We start from the raw sequence: 22,650 nt of genomic DNA, 5'->3' as shown, positions 1-22,650 counted from the left end.
GTTTCCCAGTGGGTGCCCTTGTGTGACTGGTTTAAACATCTGAGAACTGAAACAGTTTTAGTCACTCACTGACAGAGGTGATGCCATCAGCACTGCCCCCACTGGAGTCTGGGCTTCTCAGCAAATGTCTTTCTGTGGATTTGGGAAGCTTCTCAGAATCAGGGCCAGTGTCATTCTTGTGTCCTCAGTGTCTTCCACAGGGTCTGGCACTGAGCAGGTGATGGTGATTATTGAGCGCTCCCTCCCCGCTGTCCCCCATCCTTTGCACTGTGCTGTCTCCAGGCCGCTTGGTGCTGCTCTGTGACTGCATTGTGCAAGGCCCTCAGATGCCCTGAGCGTGACTTCTGGGATTGATTTCCAGACCAGCCTGCAACAGCGTTAGCCCAGTGCTCAAATCAGCCATCAGCCTCAAGGGCAGGGGGCAATTATTTATTTTGCTAAATAACTCAGACAACACTCTGGCTTAATTACAGAAGTTTTGTAGTGGAAAAGAATGGTGGGGTTTCTATGTCACTGTTTCTCATTTATGAGAATTTGATGATCTTTACTGGCAATGCTAGACAGAACCCTGTGGTTTAAAATCATTTTCTAATTTACTAATGTCAGTGGCAAAAAAACAAAAAAGAACATTTCAAACACCCTTCTGAAAGTCACATTTGTGCCTCAGAAAAGCTTTAATGTTAATCTTTCCCTAGATTTAAAGACCTGGCTGTAAGAACCATACTCTCTTTGCCATCTTTGTGTGTCTGTCTCCAAATCATCAGCCTGGGCCAATCCAGGCATCAAGATTCTTGCCAGGAGCTTAAGGAGTTGAACTCCCAATAGTCAGGGCTCCTTGGTTTGAGCCTCAGCTCTGCCACTAGGCAGCTGTATATCTGTGGACAAGTAATTTACTTTTCTGGGTCTCAATTTGAGGATCTGTAAAACAAGTGGGTTCATTATTTTATTCAAATATGAGTGCTTGCTAGGGATTAAGGGAGACATTAGAAATACAGCAAGAAATACACACTGGACATAATTTCTGATTATCAGGAGTCTATAATGGAAAAGATAAGACCATAGCCACAGCACAGATAAAATAAGTGAGATAATTTGAACAAAATGCTTTAATGAAAAAGAAAAAGATGAGATGGAGATGTATTGTATGGTGTGTGTGTGTGTGTGTGAGGCTGCTTGACAGAGCAGCCTCAGGGACGGCCTCTCTGAGGATGGGGACACTGGAAGAAAATTGCACAGAAGAGCAGAGTCTTCAGGCTGTGGAGGAGAGCTCTGGCAGAGGACAGGGCAATTGCTCAGCTGTGGGTGTGGGAGCCACCAGTCCCTTAAGGTGCCACAGTCCTTACAATTCAGAGATTTACGTAAGAACTGTTGTCCTGCAGCTCATCCAGGGTAGCTTGTGTCAGCCCAGGTTATTTATTCTCCTGGGTCTGATGTTTTTGAGTTTTTACAGACTTACTTTTTATCCTACCTGCCTTACTACTGATTATGAAATGAGAGTTTTAACCCAACACCTGAACTCCTGGGATGCCCATGCCAGGACCAGCCATTAGCCAAATACAGAGGTGGCATTAATGGTGAACGGCAGTGAAAGGAGGCTTATTACATGACTCAGGATACACCATGGGAACTCAGTCCATCTTTGCCATCTTTGGGGGGTACAGACATGACCTTTAGCTTTGAATAGTCAAAGAATTAGAGTAGAGAACAAAATATGCATGGTTAACAGCCCTAGTCACAGGTGTGCTCCAGTAGTCTAGGGGGCATAGCTGACCATTATTTTAGACCTTGTTCAACAAGGGTTCTGGAGAAGCTGTGATTGCTGTCATCACTAGAAGGGAACAATATAGTTCCCAAGACACAATGACTGCCTGATCATTACAGATAATCATCCTCATTTTTTTAGGGGGGTGAGTGGGTCTGTCCTGCAAGGTTATGCTGTTCCTTAGAGGAAGTTTCAGTCCTCTGTCATAAAGATGCTATTGATCATTCCTGTCCTTCCTTGATTCCAAGGTGGCTGCAGGAGAGAATGGCTGAGAGCAAAGAACAACAGGTGCAAAACAGGGATAGAAATGCCAGGCTTTTCTCCTGCTTTTAGTTAATTCATGGACCTAAGTAAAGATTCGGTGCTTTAACGGTTGTTCTATAATAACTTTAGGTCCAGATTCTGCATATGAATGAAAGCATGATATTTGTCTTTCTGAACTTGACTTATCTCACTTAACATGGTGGTTACTGGTTCCATCCATTTTCCTGAAAATGACATAATTTGATTCTTCTTCATGGCTGATTAAAACTTCATTGTGAATATGATAGAAGATACACACATACATACATACAGATATGAAAATGTAATAATGAAGCCAACTAAAAACTGTTTGAAAGGAAGAGAGGGGGGTTAAGAGAAAGTAATAGAGGGAATGAATTTGATCTGAGTACATTATATGCATGTATGGAAATATCACAATGAAAACCCTTTGTACAATTACTACGCACTAATAAAAAAAAAAGTTCATGTTCCCATCATTCCTGAGCCTGGTGGGGCCTGATGGGCTCTGAAGGTTGAAGCCAGTGTTCGCTTCATCTCAGGCAGCAGCTCTGAGACCAGCCATGGGAAACTGGGGCTAGACTTGAAGCAGAGCCTCATACTTGCCCCTTGGCTCCCATTTTGTAGCATCAGGACATATGACATATCATCAATGCCACCTCCAAAGACAGCCCTGCCCTGACAAGAAATCTAAGGTCACCTCTCTGGTGTTGGGCACGCTTCTACATGTAAAAATGAGATATAAATAGTAAGCTGAGGTGGATGGGTGTGCAGAACTAAAGGAGAGACTGGCCAACTTTCCCCACTGGATGGAGGAAAATATTGTGGAGGAACAGCTGTATTTTTTATTTCAGGTTGAAGAAATATTTATTGAGCCCTTTTGGAGGCATCTATACCCACAAAAAGGCTGCATGACAGATAACAGCCGAATGTCAGTAGAGGTCAACTCAAGGCCTTTAGTCTCCAGCTTTCAAGTCTGCAGAATCCTGAGGTCCACTGATCTGGACTGTACTCTCTGAATTGTGTGGTCTGAGGTACAGTTCAGCTCCCAGATGCTTATGGGATAGACTGGGTTTAGGTCTGTCTCAGTCCTCTCCATCCTCCTCAGACATCTGGCTGACTCTGTCATGAGCTCCCCATGGTAATGGCAGAAGAAGGACAAAGCCCAGCAATCCAAGGCCTTTCTACAGCTTCATCTCTTTCTCAGGACCAAGGAGTCTGTGAGGTTACCATCAGACTAACCAAACTCAGACAAGCGTCTTCCTTCCCCCAGGCCCTGACCTCCCTTTTCTTAAAAGGATCCGTTTACTTTAGAAAACTTGTCTTTGTGAATTATTTCTTTGTCCCTTTGAGATGCAAATCTTTTCAAAAACTTCTCACCAGTTTTGCAAGCCTAGAATGTCATTCTCAAGAACCTGGGGCCATCTCTTTGTAGAATAAATATTAAGGAAGATGGAGCCCAGGTCTCCAGCCTCTGCAGGAGGGAGGGAGCCTAACTTCAGCAGACTTCTAGTAATGAAATTTCTCCTGCTTGAAGATAGGAGAAACTCTACCTCACCTTGGGGAAAAACTAATCAGCAAGTTGCACTTACCTCAGCTCTTAAAACCTCTCCTGTCTTTGTGTTGGTATAGTTAGGCTCAAACAGAGTTTTGTTCTCTTTTCCCTATACCGGTCTTGCATAAAGTCATCCTTGCCTGTTTAACTCTAACAGAATTTTCACTCTGACGTTTGCTAATATACCATTAGACAAAAGACACATTCCCAAGGTCAAAGTGAGTGGAGAGAAACTGCCCAAAAGGGAGGGCTGGTGAGAGTTGAATAGACATTATTCCACTCCATCTCTGGACAGTGTTTATCACATGTGAATGAACAGTGGTGAACAAGGAAGGTAGGGTCTCTGTTCCCAAAGAAGCTAAATTGCAGAAGGGAAGGGGGATGGTTAAGATAGTTGATAAAAACCTAAATAAGATTATTTCAGTGATGGCACTTTCCTTTTAGCTTCATGAATTAGGTGATGCAATAGGAAGTGACCAGGGTTATACTCCAGGGCTCATTAGGTGTTGTAGTCAGAGGCTTCCTCTGCACTGAGGGGACAGGTGGAGCAGAAGTCCCACATAGGTGAGCAGACAGAAAGAAAGTTAGTGCACCTGGGAGAGTAAGAGGCACGGAGAGACAGAAAGGGGCCAGGTTGAGCACAACCTTGGATACATGTGAAATGCATATGTTTATTCTACAGTGCAGTGGGAATTTGGGGCCTGTTTCAAGTGGGGTTGAGGACTTTGGTGTGGGGAGAGAGCAGAAGTGGGAGCAGAAATCAGGTGAGCAATGAGAGAGGCCTCGGCCAGTCTGGGGAGGTGTTGACAGATCTAAGAAAAACTTTGGAGGTAGAGGACAGGTGATGGATTAAAAGCAAGGTGTGAGCCAAAGTAAAGAATCAAGGATAAAATATCAAATCAAGAGAAATAAAGGAAGTCAGGGCATTTCATACAATGAAGGCCTCTATTTCTGTTTGCATAGGGACTTTTGTGGAAGGTGAAGCTGGACCTCTGACCTTCAGAGGTCATAAACCTTGAAAGTAAGGAAGCTTCAGTGTCAGCCCCCTCCTCAACTTCTTCAACCCAGGTATCCTTCAAGGCCCACAGAAGAACCTGACAATGAGTATATCATTGTTGTACATCAAAGATACACAACCAGAAGCTAGTTCATGCAAAATTCTTCCAACCCTTGCATAAGTGAAGTAAATGTAGAAAGACTTCTCCAAACTGAACATTTGCTCAGTGTTACCAAAGATGAGTTTCAAAGGTGAAAGAAAACAAAAATTCAGTCAACAATACTAGAGGGAAAACTGAATTATCTAGAAGAGAGAATAGACAGTAGAACAGACCATCAACAAGGTAAACTGTGATTGACAAGGGAAGTGATGAGACAGATTGCAGAAAGGCAATGAAGGAAAGTATTGTAGATGAATATCAGACCGTTAATTTATGTTTTATGATATTAGAGAGCTTTCTAAAATGTTAAGCTGTTATGATTCTTGCTCTTATTTTGAATAACAATTTTATAGTTTTGCTAGCAATTTGGTATTATCTTTTCTTCTTTGGAGGTAAGGTCTTGCTATAGAGATCAGGCTGGCCTGGAACTTCCAATTCTCCTTTCTCAGCCTCCCAAGTGCTGGGATTACAAATGGGTACCACATGCCCAGCCTCTATTATTATTTTTTAAAAGTTCCTTTCCCAACTGCCAAAGGACCAACTGGCTCTTCCCCTGCTTGTGACTATGAGTTTCTTTGCAGAGTGAATGAGGTTGGGAGGGGGAGAGAGGAAGTACCCAGTCACCAGACCCTGAACAACCAGCTCTTGTGAGGACCTCTCTGTGGAGGGCTGTCCTGGAGGGAGGACACAGGAGCTCTGCTAATGGACAGTGGGCCCAGGCCAGTGGAAGGAGCCTGAGATGAGGGATGAAACTGCCTGCCACCAAGTTTTATATTTTCCCTACTTCATTCTGTGATGATGGAGTAGAGTGTGGTTTGGGCAGGTGAGATAGGAGTCTAACAACCTTACTTAATTCATTTCATGGACTGTGCTGCCTGCAAAAACTTAATGAAATCAAACTTCTGAAAAATCAGGCTCATTAAACTTCCATAAAATTAATGAATTTAATTATTGAAACTTAGAAGAGGCAGTAGGAGGAGGAAACAGAGGAAAATCCAGTCTCATATGCTTGCACTTATTTGTTTCTGTTATGGAAATTAAGACCATTAAGTGACTTTGTAAAGATTCTGGGGCAGACTAATAAATGCGAACAGAGTTTTTGTCTTGAAAATATTATAATTGGAAGACTATTAACTTTTTTTCTCAACCAGTATTATGGAAAGAGCAAGCTGAAAGAAGCTTACCCTTCAAGGTAATTAAAATTCAGGATTAGCTCTTTTGTTTCATAAGTGACTGATTAGAACATTGTTCAATTTACATAAGTATTTGAATATTTTAGATCCTCTTTTTCTCCTCTTCTCTCCTCTTCCCCCCTCCACTCTCACTCCTCCTCCCTTTCTCTCTCCCTGTCCCTCTTCCTTCTTCCCCTCCTCCTCCTCTTTCTCCTCCTCCTTCTCCTCCTCCTCCTTCTCCTTCCCCCTCTTCCCCTTCCTTCTTCCTCCTCTGCCTCCTTCTTCTCCTCCATCTTTGTAAGAGGTGCTTAAACTGCTTTTGCAGAAAAGCATTGACTTCTTGGGCCCAAGGAATTAACTAAAAGCAGGAGAAAAGCATGGCATCTGTCCTCCATTTTTTATTAGTCTTTGCTCTGAGCCATTCTTTCTGCAGAGAACTTGTAACCACCTTGGAATCAAGGAAGGACAGGAATGATAACATCTTCATGACAAGGGACAAAACTACCCCCAACCATAAACCCTCCTTAGAGTGGACCATCTGCCAGCTGACAATGAATCCAGACAACAACTTCAGAACCTCTCCTAGAACCTCTCCCAGAACAAGGACTGAGATAATGACCAACCAGACTACATCTGTGACTGAACTGTTTAAGGATGTCTTTTGTCCTCTGCCCCTAGTTCTTTGACTGTTTAAACCTCTAATTCATGTCTGTCCCCCAAAGATGGCTAAATATGAGCTGAGTGCTTACTCTGCCTCTTCTCAGGTGTGTCCTGAGCCATGTAATAAACCTCCTTTCTCTGCTTTCACCATGCCTCTTCATTTGGGGTTTAGGGGCAGGTGGCTGGACCCAGCATGTTGAATCCCAGGAGTTTGGGCCTTGGATCCTAAACTCTGGTTTCAGTTTCACCTTTCTATTTCTGATTCTGACCCTTTGGGTCCATGTGGGAGATGATGAAACCATCAAGAGAGGGACGTAGTGGAAAGTGGGGCTTCCATCTTTGAAAGGGATCTATACTGATCCCAAGGAGTGAGTTAGGTCTCACTAGAAGAGTTGCTTTAGAGCAAGTTTGGCTGTCATGGCTCTTTGTTTTGCCATATGACCTCCTCCTCACTTGTTCTGAAAGTCATTGTGATGTCATCTGTCATGAGGCCTTCCCCACAGCCAAGTAGACACTGACACCACTCTGTCAAACCTCCAGAACAATGAGTTAAACGAAGCTCTTTTCTACATAAAGTATGGCTCTGGTGTTTTGTTATAACAACAGAAAATGGAATACAACAGTAGCTTCTCTGGACCAGGGCCACAGCCTGCTTGACCTTGTGGTCTTATGCCAATCACATAGTGGGTGCTCAATAAAGGCTTGTGTACTCAAAGAATAAATGACTATGTAACCTCAGCAGCATCTTGAGGATGACGGATTGCGCAGATGATTGAGAGACGATGTGGTGACTTTCTGTGCAAACACAGTCCAATGGCACCAGGTGGCAGGTGTTGGGGTAGTGATTGCCTGGTGTCTGCAGAGGTGCCCTCAGGAAAGTCCTGGTTAGAGACTTCAATGTCAAGGTCCTCTCCAGCCTGTTGTCATTGGGGACTGGAACCATTTCTTTGGAGTCTCGTCATGTGTAGAAGACCCTGCTCTGCAAGGTGAGCGCATGCTGTGGTTTGAAGTCTGTGTCCTCGGTTCCTATGTGTAAACCTCAGCCCCATGTAGTGAATTCAGAGGTGGGGCTTAGACCATGGAGGTGGGGCTTAGACCATGGAGGTTTCTTTCACAAAGCGTCAATCACCTCCTAAAGGCCAGGGAGCACTTGATCCTTCCTGAGAGGACCTGTGATAGAAATGGTCCCAGGGAACTTGCTTCCCTTCTGCCATGGGGGACACAGTGAGAAGGTGCCATCTATGAGACACTGAGTCTATCAGCACCTTGTTCTTGGATTCCAACCTCCATGTGAGCAACATATTTCTGTTGTTTGTGAATTACCAGTTTCAAGTAATTTGTTACAACAGCCCCAACAGACTAAGTACATACATACAGTGCTTGTGAGTGGGGTTGTGTTTTCCACTCAGCATTGATGCTGAGTGTTTAGTTAAAGGATCATCTTCTTTTGCCTTCAGAGCTAGTCACTCAGTCTACCATGGTTGGCAACAAGTGGTGTCTGTCTACTGGTTGGGACTGACATTTGATCCTGGGCACCCTCCTGCTCACTCTATGTGCTGCACCAGGCCCTACCCTTTCCTCATGCTTCCCCTCACACTTTGGGGCCTTTGCACTCTTGCTGTCCCCTCCCAGGGATGCCTTCCTCCCCTTCTCACCAATCGACTCCCACTCCTTCTGTAGATCTCAGCTCCCAGAATGCTTCTCCAAAAGCCTCTTCTTGTTAATCTTCCCAAATATCCTCCTGTATTCTCACAGCATTTGCCACTTTTGTGACTGTTAATCATTTACTTGCGGTCTTTCCTTCTACAAAGTTTGTCTCCCCCACTCTTCTGTCAGCTCCACACAGCATATTTACTTTGCTTGCTACTGAATTTGCAGTGACCACAAAAGTGTGTGGGGTATAATAGGAGTCTGATACATTGTGCGTGACTTAATTAATTGATCTTTGTGTGCTGTGCAGCTGAAGTCCCCATATCTGCCACCATAGCAAGCACAGGGGTCCCCTGATGTCCTCTTCATACAGATAACTGGTGTGAGATATCTGGGGGAGATTCCTCAATGGATCTGGAAGCAATGCCTTTGAAAGAGGACATGTCATTTATGCTACCATTTACAACATAATAATAATAGTATAATAATCTAAGTGTATTTCAGGAGATACTTGTACAACCCCAAAAACATTTTTCATGGTGGTGTATTTTGAAACAAAAGCATAGTTTGAAGGATGGGGAAGTAGCTCAGTGATAGAGCACTTGTTTAGTAAGCACAGGTCCTGGGTTCCATGTCCCAATGTCACAGGAAAAAGAATATTTTGTAAAAAAAAAAAGCCATAGTTTGAAAGTTTTAGCAAGTCCATTGCCTTCTTCCTTTACCCTCATGCTTTCAATTTTCCAAGAGCTAGTGAATTTTAAACCAAGGATATATTTGGAAGTCAACAATTTCTCCTGCATGCAAGAAGCTGCTCAGGTCATAATGCTGGAGAATAATTGAAATAACTGCTAGAATCATTTGAAGAACAATAACAATTAGAATAACTAGAAGAACAATGAAGGTGATTTAATTTAGATGGGACTAATAGGGGGTAACGGTTAAATGTTTATTAAGCATTGTTGTTTAGGAATGGCTTTTCTTATGTGTAACATCTACTTTGAACTGGGAGAAAAAAGAAAAGAAAAAAAAAACAGTGGATCCATTAGCGTAACTTAAGGCATCTAATTAAATCTAATTAACCCAGTGCAGTATGATGCTCCCTTCCTTTGCTTATCAGTCTGCTCAGCTTAAGGGTCATTTTTGGATGAAGGCTTTTAATCATGGGTAAATGGGCTTATCAGCCTGCATTGGGATACAATGCATGCCTTTCCAGCAGAGATGTGACTGCTAATTTAAACATGTGTGCACATGTGTGTGTGTACGCTTGTGTACATATACTGTGCTTCAAACCAGCCAGGCTCAAATTCTGTGGTATAAAGACTCAGAGGGCATGACCCAGTGGACAAGCAAAGGTGAGATCCCTAGATTTTAGTTGCAAAGACCAGGTTCCATTCTGGACTGGGGAGTCTTGGAAGGCATTTGTTCTCTGGGAAATAACAAAGCCCCAAAGAGGTTGATTGACTCTGGATCCACTTCAGAAGCTCAGAGCTTATGTGGGGAACTCAAATGCTTGAGTCTGATTGAACAATCCCAGGAAGAATGTATCTTCTGCTAGCAGAAGTTTGGGGAAGGCGAATGCCTTTGATTTATCTGCAAAATCTCCAGAATCATTTTGTTAGTATTTGGACATGTGAGCTGTATCGCATCCCCAGCAGATATTTGAGGCTGAGTTTCCTTGTGTTCTGCAAAATCAAAGGTGAAAATACCATGTTGGGATTAGTTCCTGAGCCTTGCTGTCTTTTGTTTTTATGTTTTCTTTTTTGAAGGAACACATAGTGATGGGAGTTTGGGGGATAGATGCATGTGTCTGACATCAAAGTGATCTTGTCTTAAACTTGGAAATTTCTTGAAAGAATCACTCTGAATCAGAAACAAGCTTGTGATGATTAAGCAGTGTGTCCAATGAGACTTGTATGCAAAGAAATTTGAGGTCAGGATGTTATGGGTTATATTAGAGCACTTTATCATTTTCTGCCCATTCAGTTTTAACTTGAAACTCAGGGAATGACCTAGAGTGTAGAATAGAAGATACTCAAAATATCCACCTGTCCAAAAAAGGAAACAGTAATCATTGTGAGACTTGAGAACAAAACAGCAATGGATTTCAGCTACTATTGGTTGGTTGCATTTGCCATGAATACTCTGCTGGGTGCAGTAAGACAACAGGGAGAGCATCCCCAAGCATCAATTCATGTTCAGACTGTTTTGCCTTAAGAAAAAAACCCATCAGAGCATTTCAATTTGGAAAACACAGGGGCAGGGGTTCTATAGGGCCAGAGAGCCAGTGGAAGCCAATCAATTTTGGGAACAGTGGGTGAAAGGCAGTTGTTAAGGAGAGAAGAATTCTTGTGGTCTGGCAGTCTTTGGTTGGGCACACGGATGAAGCCATTTTGAATTCCCCAGTTTCTTGTGTAACAATATTTCTGTTACTGGAAAAGAATGAATGGTTAGTAGGTTCGCTGGGGAATATGGAGGAGAGCCTGTGTATTGGTGTCAGTCACCCTTACTTTAGGGAACTCAAAGAAAAGGAATGATGAAGTCATGGACCATGGCCATCAGTGATTGCCTATGCGTTAGGTAGGTGCAGGAAGAAAGGCAGGGCCCAAGATGAGATCTTTACACTTGAGTAGCGTCAGGGTGTAGGAGCCAAACCCAGACTTTGTGTTCGATCTTGTTTAAATTCTGGTTTTAATGCTTGCCAATTTTGACATGAGACAAGCCCTCAGGCTTTCTAATGCTCTTTCACTCGTGGGTATTTTTTGGCTTACCTGATTAAGTGCACACCATGAACCCATACGGGCTTCTGGGAAACACTGAGGCTCGAGGCCTTGGTGGACATAAAGTTAATATACGAGGGAGTTGCAACACCCCTTACTTCTCCGCTGTCTCAGTGACTGGGTACGTTTTCCCTCTTCTTTTTATTCAATTTATGCTGACAGGAAACTGGATGGTATTTCACCTCCCACCACCACCAAAGTCATCTCTTTATTTCTTTTTTGAGACAAGGTCTTGCTAAGAATCCTAGGCTGGCCTCAAACTTGCGATCATCTTTCCTCAGCCTCCTGCGTGCTGGATTATAGGTGTTTACCACCACACCTGGCAAAGTCATTTGTTGAAGTCCAAAAGGACAGCACTCCAGAATGTGGCCATATTTGGAGATAGGACCTTTACAGAGACAATTAAGTTAATAAAAGATCATTGGGTAGCCCTAGTGAACCTTATATCCTCATCAAAGGGAAATTTGAACTTGCTGGGCACAGGGAGAAGATGATTTCAAGAGACATAGGGAAAAGAGAGTTACATACAAGCCAAGCAGAGAGGGCCAGAGCAGATCCTTCCTTCAGAAGGAACCAGCCCTGCAGACACGATGAACTTGGCACTGGCCTCCTTAACTGAATTTCTGCTGTTTATCACACAGTCTGAAGTCCGTTGATATGAGAGTCCTGGCAAAGTGATAAGTGAAATTAGGGTTCTATATCCAGGGAGGTCGATGTTTACAGCTGGTCCCTGGAAGGTCCCACCTCATGCTGGGATGGAGGGAGGTAGATGGAAAGGGCCTGCATCCCTGCTGGCTCTCCATGCTGAGGCCTGGCCATTGGCAGTACTGTGGGGAGTCTGGGGTTCACCCTTAGGCTTCTGCCCATTTTCTCCTAGTGATTTTGTGCAGGTATTTGTTTTTGTGAGTGTGTACACATGTGTGCATGAATGAGGCAGACGTATTACCACCTCAGGACCATGCCCTTGGTGTCCCCCTATCTGGAATACTGATTCTTGTCCTCTGAGTTGGAGATCTCAAATGAGTAACACTTCCTCAGCAAGGCCTCTTTTCACTCCTCTAAATGATCCCTGTCCCCCCACTTTCTCTTGTTTTACTTCCATATCTGTAGTAGTCAGGATGGGCTAGATTATTCTGTGATAGCAGATGCTCTGGTGGCTTTAACAAATGAAAAGTAGTTTCTTAATTACTATGAATCCATGGAGGTCAGCTGAAGGGCCTGACCACTGTTGTAACTCAGGTGGCTGCAGAAGCAGCCATGAGCCTGGAAGGAATAGGAGGCAGGGGGAATTAGGCTGGGGAGTGGGAAGGAGAGATGCTTGGGAGTGGGCAAGTGGAGAGGCTGGGGAGTCTTGTACAGGTAATGGAATGCCCTCACTGGACGAGAAGGACTAACCTTTGTTCATAATTTGTTGGTCATAATGAGTCATTTGCCTCCATTTGAACACACTTGGGCCATGACTATAATTCTATCTTCATGGAAGTGACAAAGCTGGAATTTTTAGGAAGGAGCATGAATGCCTCCCGTGTTCACGGTTTAATAATTATTTCATTTATTTTTTGTTTGTTTGCTTACTAGCTGTCTTCTTTCCACTAGAAAATAAGACCTACCAGAGCACAAGTTTTTACTGTCTCTGCACTGCTGAGAACGCAGCACACAGTAACTGGTAGAAAAATATAGATTGCATGCTTTCATGAATGAGATATGTCCCAAATTTGTAAATCCAGGAGTGGAAATTTGTGACATTTAGTAAATTAAAGACTACCTAGTATCTCGTGTCTCTGCTTATTCTTTGTATCTTCATTGGCGTGCTAAATTGCTTCTGCTTCCTATTCTACTTTGAATAGTCTGTTCCTATAAGGAGCTCACTCTTATCAGACCACATGTCTTTAATCTGGGCTCAGAAATTTTGGTTCTCAGACTCCCAGCATCTCTCATTTAATGGATAAGTCAACCTTGAGCAGAGAAAGGTCATGCCTTATCACCTTAGGACTGAGCAGTCTCAAAGGAACTGGCATGGTAGGCACTGATCTTGCAGGTTCAGAGTTGAGGTGGAAATTCAGTCTTTGGGTATCAAAAACCCTGCCAGGCCTTGCTTTGTTCACAGCTTGCTTTTGACTCTTCCCAGTAGCAGTGGGCAGGGTGCACAGTCATGATGTCAAAGATCAGTCTGCAGAGCGGCCATCTGATCATCCCAGAGCCCCTCATTAGCACACCATGGGAAGAAATCAAGCTGATTTAGACGTTCCCTTTCATTCCAGCCTTTTAGGTCAATTAATGGTTTTATGTCTTCCCAGGTGCTGACCTGGTACTTTCTGACACCCAGATTTTATCATTATCTTGATTTCACTTCATTCCCTTAGATTACACTGATGGTTTCATTTCTTAAAATGAGGTTTCCTCATTTTGTTGATGGCCACTGCACTTTGGGAAAAATCACAAGATCTGTGCCTCAACCCTGTAGTAATCCATCTTCTCTTTCCAGGAACCCAGAGAAATGGCAACTTCCATGAAGTACTTAGTGGCCATTTTCTGTCTCACACCATTTTACTTTTGTATTTGCTCACTGAATATGACCAGCTTTTGTGTTATAAAAGAGAACAATTACTTTTAAAGACGGTTCACCATTTTCTCATGCATGAGTCCGGCTTATACTTGCTCAGCCAGATAAGATAAGCTCATAATCAACTCACTGTAAAGAAGTCATATTTCCATGAAACAAATTTCAGGAATGCTGGAGTCATTACACTTAGCAAAAAAGAAGTTACGGAAGTCACATGCACACAATCTTGTTGACAGTAGTTGACTTAAGATGTAATTACCGTAAGAGTAATCAGCCTATGAGAAAGTTTACAAGGCTATGTTAATTAATACGATGGGTCAAGTGGGGGTGTGATGGGATCATTGAGTTTTAATTAATTAGATTTAGTAGGATGCCTGTTTCCTGAAGGAGAAAGCCTCACCTGGGTAGTTTTGCACACTTTGGGGATTTCAGGAGCCTGTGCAATGATTTTCCATTGAAATTCTGCCTACCTGAGAAGTACTGAAAAACCATCAGATAAGTTCCAAGATATAAGATCACATCTGATTTTCCACTAAAATGTCATTCAGCCCAGGACTCTTGGGCTTCTCTTAACTATTCTGCTATATTTCTAGATTTGTGAGGGTGGAAATTCTGCTTGGATGTCTTTAATGCACTCCAGGTTCTTTGCACTATAGTCGCTTAAGGGATGGGTGTTGAACCGCTTATAGTCAGTGGTGTATTTGTGGGTTTTGTCTTGGCTAATGCTTCTTTCTGCCCCCTGTGATCTTGTTTTCATTTTTTTCTTTGCTATTAGTGTTGAAATACCTACTGTTGTTCTGAGGTTCCAAGAACATCAGAGATGACTGAGTTCAAGATGGATGTTTTCCCATATTAGAGAAATCTAGTAATCACTGTCATGTTGACTCTTTTTGAAAAATTGTCTTCATCTTCCTTACCTATTGTTGAGCCAACTGCAACCACAGCTACCTTCAAGACTTTAGCACTCATGATTCTGTTTCTGCCAGTGAATGAGAGCTCCGTGTAGATAAATGCTTCCCCACAGAGCACATACAACAACAGCAACAACAGCAACCTGCAGGCAGCGAAGTGTGAATAAAAACATAGTGGACTCAACTCTTGGAACCACAGTGGACCTAGAATAAATGAAATAAATTCTTGAAAATACACAATCTGATTTCTCAGCTTACCATGAAACTACAAAAATCAGAACCAGTATGATATTTGCATGAAGATGTCTAAATCTATCCATTTATCAGAATTGAGCATCTTAAAATTATATGCCTGGACATATGACTATAGATTTTCAAATAGGTGACAAGTCAAAGATGGAGAGAAAAAAATTGTAAAAACTATATCTGATATAAGACCTATATGTATACTATGTAATCCTATGATAAGAACCGCTATAATGTAATAATAAGTAAACACATAATCCATTTTAGAAATAGACAAAATATTGGAGTAGGTGTTAGAACAAAGAAGGCTTTCAAATATCTCATAAATGCATGAAAATATGGTCAATATAACTAGCCAGTAGAAAATGTGAATTCAAACCACTTCACACCTATCAGGGTGGCTAAAATTAACAAGACTGATAAATCCTAGACTGTTATCTAGGAATCTAGATTTGAATCTCCAAAGGATTATCTAGTTGTAAAAGCACACCAATGATTGTATACCTTATGATTTCATTTGTACACAGTTCTTGAACTGGGAAAACAATGAGAGAAAGCAAGCCAGTGAGTACAAGGGTTGGGGGAAGTTTGGGAAGAACTTAAATTAAAACCCTAGCACTGCCCCTCTCCAAAGAATAGATGATTCCAAGCCATCGTTTTCTGGAAAAAATATTTGGGGTGTTGTCAGAAAGAGAAAGGCAAATTTAAAAAAAGAACTATGATTGTTTTAGCTGTCTCTGAGCATGCCCTGGTGATACTGGCAATGCCCTAAACTGGGGTTTAGGGCTGGTTGTTAACCTGAGAAGCTGTCTTACATTTGTCAGCAGAGGAAGTAGAGATAGATGTCCAAAGTATTTTGCTTATTACCAAGATATATACTTTCCACCTCTGGGAAAGTGCTGGCCAAGGCTCATACCAGTCTGTAAGGTAGATTTTACTTTGAAAAATACTCAACTGAGAAGAAAAAGGGAGCGAGGGAGGATGCCAGACCTTATTTTATGATTTGGAAGTAGGGCAATGGGTTTGCTTGCTTGTTAGATGCTGATTAAAGAGTCAGATGAGGGATTTCTTGAGAGTTTATGCCAGTTAAAAAATGTATTTGAGATAAAATAATAATAGTAAAATTGACCAAATGAGAATTTGTGGTTGCAAGCTTTCATTTAAGAAAATACTTCAGGTGGTAGAAAAGCATAGGAAGTAATGAATGCTTATGTGCCCAAAACTGTCTTTATCAATTCTTAATATTTTGGCATACTTCCTTTGGTGTTTTAAAATACAATATTGTATACATATATCTGTGTGTGTATGTGCCCCTTCTTGAGTTCATTCTCTCTGTTGCAAAAGGTGGTGGTGATTATTTTTCTTGGGTCAATGTGACTGTCCAGATAGGTGTCAAACCATGATTTATGGGTGTGTCTGTGAAGCTGTTCCTGAAGAGATGAATATTGGAGTTAGCAGATTGAATAAAGATCTTCCCTCATCACTGTGGGCACCCTCACACCCCTTGAGGGCCTGTGTAGAACAAAAAGGCAGAAGAATGATGAATTTGCTCTTCGCTTGAGTTGACATCCGTCTTCCTCTGAACATCCATGTGGCTGGTTCTCCAGGTGCAGACTCGCAGCAGGACTCACATCATTGGCTCCTAGATCCTAAGCCTAAAATTTGTTATTTCCACTTCTAGGAAACTGTTGCCCTGGAACTATAGCACCAGCTGTCCTGGAACTCCATATTGCAGATGGCAGAATGTATCTCTCTCTCTCTCTCTTTCTCTCTCTCTCTCTCTCTCTCTCTCTCTCTCTCTCTCTCTCTCCCTCCCTCATCTATCTATCTGTCATCTACATCCATCTATCATCTATTTATCTATCTATCATGTATCTATCATCTATATAGTGGAGGTCACTAATATGTCAAATGAGTCATTGTCATTTTCATGCACATATTTATAGTTATTAAAACATAATTGTGAATCTGCAGGTCATTTATGGAATCATCACAAGTTTTCATGTGTTTGTAAACTGTAATTTTTCACACCTATCATCCACAATTTGTTACCACTTCTCTGTTTTTAAGACTAATCTAAATAATGCAGCTATAGTTACTGATAATCCATTCTGTGTTGCTGGGTGTTTAGACTGATTTCAATGCTTTTCTCTTACACATGGTGTGCTGATTAGTTTTTTACATGTCCTTATACAAATGTTCAAATGTTGTGTGTCTCTCTCCCTTTCACTCTCTGTGTTCTCTCTCTGTGTTCTCTCTCTCTCTCTCTCTCTCTCTCTCTCTCTCTCTCTCTCTCTCTCTCTCACACACACACACACACACACACACACACTCACCCCACAGTGAAAGTGCTTGGTTGTGCAAGCACACCTTCAACTAAACAAGAGGGGTAAGCTGTTCTCTAAGAGCAGATAGATGTACACCCCAACATCAATGCATCAGAATTTCTGTTTTTCTTTATCTTTGGAGTGTTCTTTGTTTAGAGTTTTAAATTTTTTCCCAATCTTTGCAACATTAAATTGTATCTCAGTATTTAATTTGTACTTCACTGATTACTAATGAAACATTACTTTCTCATGACTACTCACTAAATATTCATATTTCACGAATGTTTGGACTCCGGATTCTATAAATTATACATTCGTGTATTTAAAGATCTTTTTTTATTGAGTTCGTGACTTTTCTTGATTTTAGGTTGCTTTGCAGTGGCTATCCATCAGCATTTCTTGAAAAGATTATTCTTTCCTTACTGTTTGGCTCTGAAACTTTGTTGAGATTCAGTTGTCCACATGTGTGTGGATCTGTTTCTGAACTATTTTGTTCTAGGGATTACCTTAGCTACTTTTATGTCAATGGCATCTTATCCCCATTATGGTAGTTTACAGCAAGTCCCAGAATCAGGTTGAATTAGTATTCCAAAACTTTATTTTCTTTCAAAGTTTTTTTTGACCATCTCGACTTTCCATGCAAAGTTTACGATCAATTTGTGAATCTCGACAAAAAGGTCTGAGATTTCGATGCAGACAGCAATTTGGACTACGTGAGTTTAAGTGATCAACAAATTTGGGGAAAATGGCCACCATTTCTTCTATGATGTTTTCTGTCTTTGCTCCACTTCTCCAGAACTCCAGCTACACACTGGATGCTTGACTTGTCCCCATGTTTTCTCTCTCTGCTTCATTTGGCCAGAGCTTGGAATGTTACATTGTATCTTTGCTATTTTTAATTTGTATTTCACTGATTACTGATGAATTTGAGTCTCTTTTAATATGCCTTAGGAATTCTTAATCCCCTCTTCTGTGAATTATAAACTCAGGAATTTAGAGCACTTTTTATTGAGTTAATGACTTTCTGAGTTAGTGGCTTTTATTGAACTAATGACTAACTCAGTAGTTTTTATTGTTGTGTGTTTAGGGTCACTACCCTTGCATTCTAAAATGTGTAATTTGCTGTTATAATTTGCCATCTGTTGTGGTTTTAAAAACCTCACATATGTAGCTTATGTTTCTAGAAGTTGAGTTTATAACTTCTTTAAATAATTTTCTCCTATGTTATATATAATTTATCTTCTTCTTTTTGAACATGTGTGATACAGTTACAATAACCATTAAATTCCTGTTAATTCTATGTATCGCCTGTGACCTTTGTTGTTTTTGTTGATTGATTATTTTTGTTATGGGTCAAAACTTTTATGCTTCTTTTAATGCCTATAAATTATGGATTGGATATCAGGTATAGATTTTAACTTGTTAGATAATTTTTACATTTTAATCAATATTCTTCAGCTGTGTTGGATACATTTGTTACCTAGAAATTAGTTGATCCTTTTTTTTTCTTTAAGGATTTCTCAAGGGAGACCAGTACTGCATTTAATTAAGGGCTTGTTTTTCTTCACTAATGAGGCTAAATCTTTTGAATCTTCTAAGTAATTATGGCAGAAGCACTCCAGGGTGACACGCTTGTGTGTAAGCTTCCTCTCTAATGTGTGGCCAGGATGTGACTCACCTCTGTCACATGCAGTATGGAAAAAAGTGAGGATTTATCACCTTCACGACCATGTTATGCTATAAGGAAATGCAAAGGGGTTTCAGATATAATTGCAAACTCTTACCAGTTGGCTTAAGTTCATCAAAAGGAGATTCTCTTGGCTGGACTGGACCTAGTCAGTCGCAGCCCTTCCAAAGAGAGCCTGAGGTCATGCACTCCCAGGAGCCAACTCTCTTGCAGCTGCTGGCCTTGGGGAAGAAGCCATCACTAATTCTGCAATAACAAGGGAATGGATTCTTGCAATAGCTTGCATGTGCTTTCTGCAGGAACGTAGCCCAGCCAACACACTGCTCTCAGCTTTGGGAGACCCTGAGCTGGGGATCCCCGATGCACAAAGATGGTGAGAGTTAAAGAAAAATGTGGTATACAGACACACACAATGGAGTATTACTCAGCCATGAAGAAAAACAAAATCTTCTGATTTATAGGAAAATGGATGGAACTGAAGGTCATCATGATAATTGAAATAAGCCAAACACAGAAAGAGAAGTATTGCCTGTTTTCTTTCATAGGTGGAAGCTAGGGAAAAATGTAGAAGAGGGAAAAAAGTATAAGTTGAAAGTAAAAGACAGAATATCAGAGAAAGGGATGTGAACCTGGGGGAGGGAGGAGGCAGAGAACGAGAGGGGAGTAGGGAGGGTGGATTTAATCAAAGTATGATGTTTACATGTGTGGAAATGTCACAGTGAAACCTATTGATTTTTTACATTAGTGTGACTTAGTAATCATAAATTTAAAAAGAACATGAAAGAACAAACGTTCAGTTTTCACACTCTGTGTGGAAATGAAAACCAGCACAGCAATGAGATCTCCTAGTTTGACGGGTGGGAATGGCACAACTCCTGGTCCAAATTTGCTCCCTTGCACTATCTAGACAGCTGTCTCTGTTGGAAGCTACTCCCTCCTCCACATGTTCACCAGAACCCGCTGAAATACCCAAGAGGGGCCCTCATCTTGTCACCAGGTTCTCTCTCTGTGTATTTCTCCTCTACCATCATGTCCTTTCTTTAACTTTAGATCCAAGGTTATCCCAGTACCTTCCTCTTGGCCACTATACTCAGGTACAGCTGGGCACCATCTGGGCTCCCTGTCCCTGATTCATACATGGACTGTCTCCCAGGAGGGAGGCCAGGAGCTCAGTCCTGGGGAAACTTAGATGTAAATAACAGATTCTGAACAAACTTTCACTCGAGTTCAGGGTTCACAGACTCAGCATTGTTCCTTCCTCAAAACGAGGCCCTGGGATCATGTGTGTCACAGGATGTCAAGTAGCATCTCTGGTTTCTACCCTCAAGTGGCCAGCAACACCTGCCAGTCATGAAAACCACACTGGTCTCCAGGCATTACCTAATATTCCCCCAAGGGTCCAAATTCCCTTCAGTTAATAACTAATGTTCTAATAACAGAAACAGAGGAATCCTCTGAGAAGCAAACTGCATATAAATATACCCACCAGCCAGACTTGAGAAGAAGACTCAAGACTTAACTATTAGTTTCTTTCTCCAAGAATGAAAATTACATCCCTGGAATGTTACAAGGTGTCCTGGAAATTGGATATATTCAATCAACGAAACAAATGCTCATTGAATTCCTATAATTTGCCAGGCATCAGGCCAGCTACTACAACAGGGGCAGGACACAGTGTGGGCATGACTTTGTCATCACAGAGTGACTTTCAACAGTAGTCTTCAGGGAGAAGCAAAGTCAAAGGTGTTTGGAGCTTCTTAGCAAAGAAGTGAGTGAGCTCACCTGTTCTGGGACATTAAGGCTAAGGAAGTAAGAAAGATTGGATGATGACCAAAATAAGAAGGTCGAGCGGATACTAGCATCAATAGTTTTGGGTTAAAGATCAGATTTCAAAATAGTCTAGAGAAAAGGATTTGGAATGTTCTCAAGGTAAGTGTTTGAGGTGATGGATATACTAAATAACCCCTATTTCATCATTATACATTGCATTCATGCATCAAAATATCACACTATGCCCCACAAAATATGCACAATTAAACAAAAATAAATAAAATGTTGTAGTAAAAAATGATAAGCAAAAAGACTGGTCAGCCCATGGTTTTCCAATTGTTCCACAGGATCCAATGACACATGAAATATAATGAAATAGAAGGTAGGACCTTTGGTTCCCTATGCTGCACCATTTCTGCTCCATGGTAGCATTTTGTTGTAGTGGGGAGGGGTCTGGGTGCTAAAAACATAAGCTAAAAACAGCCACGAGGCAAAGTGATCCATGAAAGTCTACTTGGGGAGGCATCAAACAACAGTCAGACCAGGCATAGTGATGCACCTGTGTAATCCCAGCTACTCAGCAGGTGGAAATACGAGGAGGTAGGAGATACCAAGGCCCATCCAGGTAAAAGCTGGAGATCCTGTCTGGAAAACAAAATAAAAATAAAAGGACTGGGGCGTGGCTCAAGCGGTGGAGCACTTACCTAGCAAGTGCAAAGCCCTGATTTCCACTCCCATTACCACCACCACACACATACGCACAAACACTCAGGCATAGCATTTCTCAGCCCAGCTCCTCTGGGCTTGGGACAGGTGTTGGGCTGAGCACCAGATGAAGGACTCAACTAGACTTGGGCACCATCTCATGACAAAGCAGTCTTCTTTAAATCCCAGGATCTCACTCAGAGCAGAGAGAGGCTCACATCATCTGGGCCCCAAAAAGACTGAAGTTTATGGAGTGATTGGTGGGTCCTCATCCCCCAACCCAGAATCCAATGCAGAACGGCCACCACTGATGGAAATCTAGGCTGCTTTCCCCAAACACATGAATGATTAATTCTTCCTCGCTTTTTTCCCTTCCTTCCTCCACTTAGCCTTCCTTCTAGTCTGCTCTTTTGGCTGATGGTGCACTGTTTGAATTGCTAGAAGTTAAGTGGAAAATGACTCCATGTCACAGTTTGTGATGTTTTTATGTACAATTCTATATCAAGGAAAAGCTCTACTATTTTAAATGGTTTAAAAGCCATTGCTATAATTTGACCTCTTCTTTTTATTAATGGGGACACTGAGTTCCCAGAAGTCAGATGACTTGCTCAGAGTTCATAGTGGGTTAATGATGGAGACTGGACTATAGGCCAGGCCTCCCAAACCCTGCCAAATGGTCTTGCCTGCTCTCACCCATCATTTAGATTCATGTTGCATTCACAGTGAATAACCAGCAATTTCTGTTTTGTAACTTTTGCTTCAAGTAGTCATTCTTCAGTGTCTTCTGGCTCTTTGGTCCACTCTTAATTCTCAAAGAAGAAATTCTTCTCAAAGAAGAATTAAGATAATTTTCAAAGGAGGAGAAGTACTGATACCAAAGCAAGACTTCTCGTCTACTTCTAGGATTAACCCACGCAGGTGACCTCCAGTGTGTCATCGTCAGGACACTTTCAAGTCTATCACTGACATAATCCATATAATTATCTGGTAGGAACTCTCCCGAAATCCAAGTTCACAGAAACCAGATAAGGACCAGCCTTTCTAAGGAGAGAATCATCAGGCCTTCAAGAAGAGAACTCAACAAAACAGTCACGTGGGGGAGTCTTGTTACCAGAGGAGTTGGGGGTGATGATTGGGGTGTGATGAACAGGAAATGGGGGTGACTGAAACTCAGAAGTGAATGCTTTCTTCTGTACAAGTGGAGAGAGGGGCTCTTGCGAAGGAAGTTGTTTTAGGCAAGACTGTGTGTATGCTCTAGTGTAAGAAGAGAAACAGTTTTTTGTGTGTGGTACTTGGGCTATGGAGGAGAGAGCTGTGTTCAGTGTTGCAGAGATGGAATATGTTGTCTGAGCTCCTATTCGATGAAGAGAAGTCTCCACAGGGAAGAAATGCACGCCCATCCTCAGGCGTGGGCCAATCATGGACA

This window comes from Castor canadensis, chromosome 18 (genome assembly GCF_047511655.1).
Source record: "Castor canadensis chromosome 18, mCasCan1.hap1v2, whole genome shotgun sequence".
Classification (NCBI taxonomy): domain Eukaryota; kingdom Metazoa; phylum Chordata; class Mammalia; order Rodentia; family Castoridae; genus Castor; species Castor canadensis.
This window is presented reverse-complemented; position numbering follows the sequence as displayed.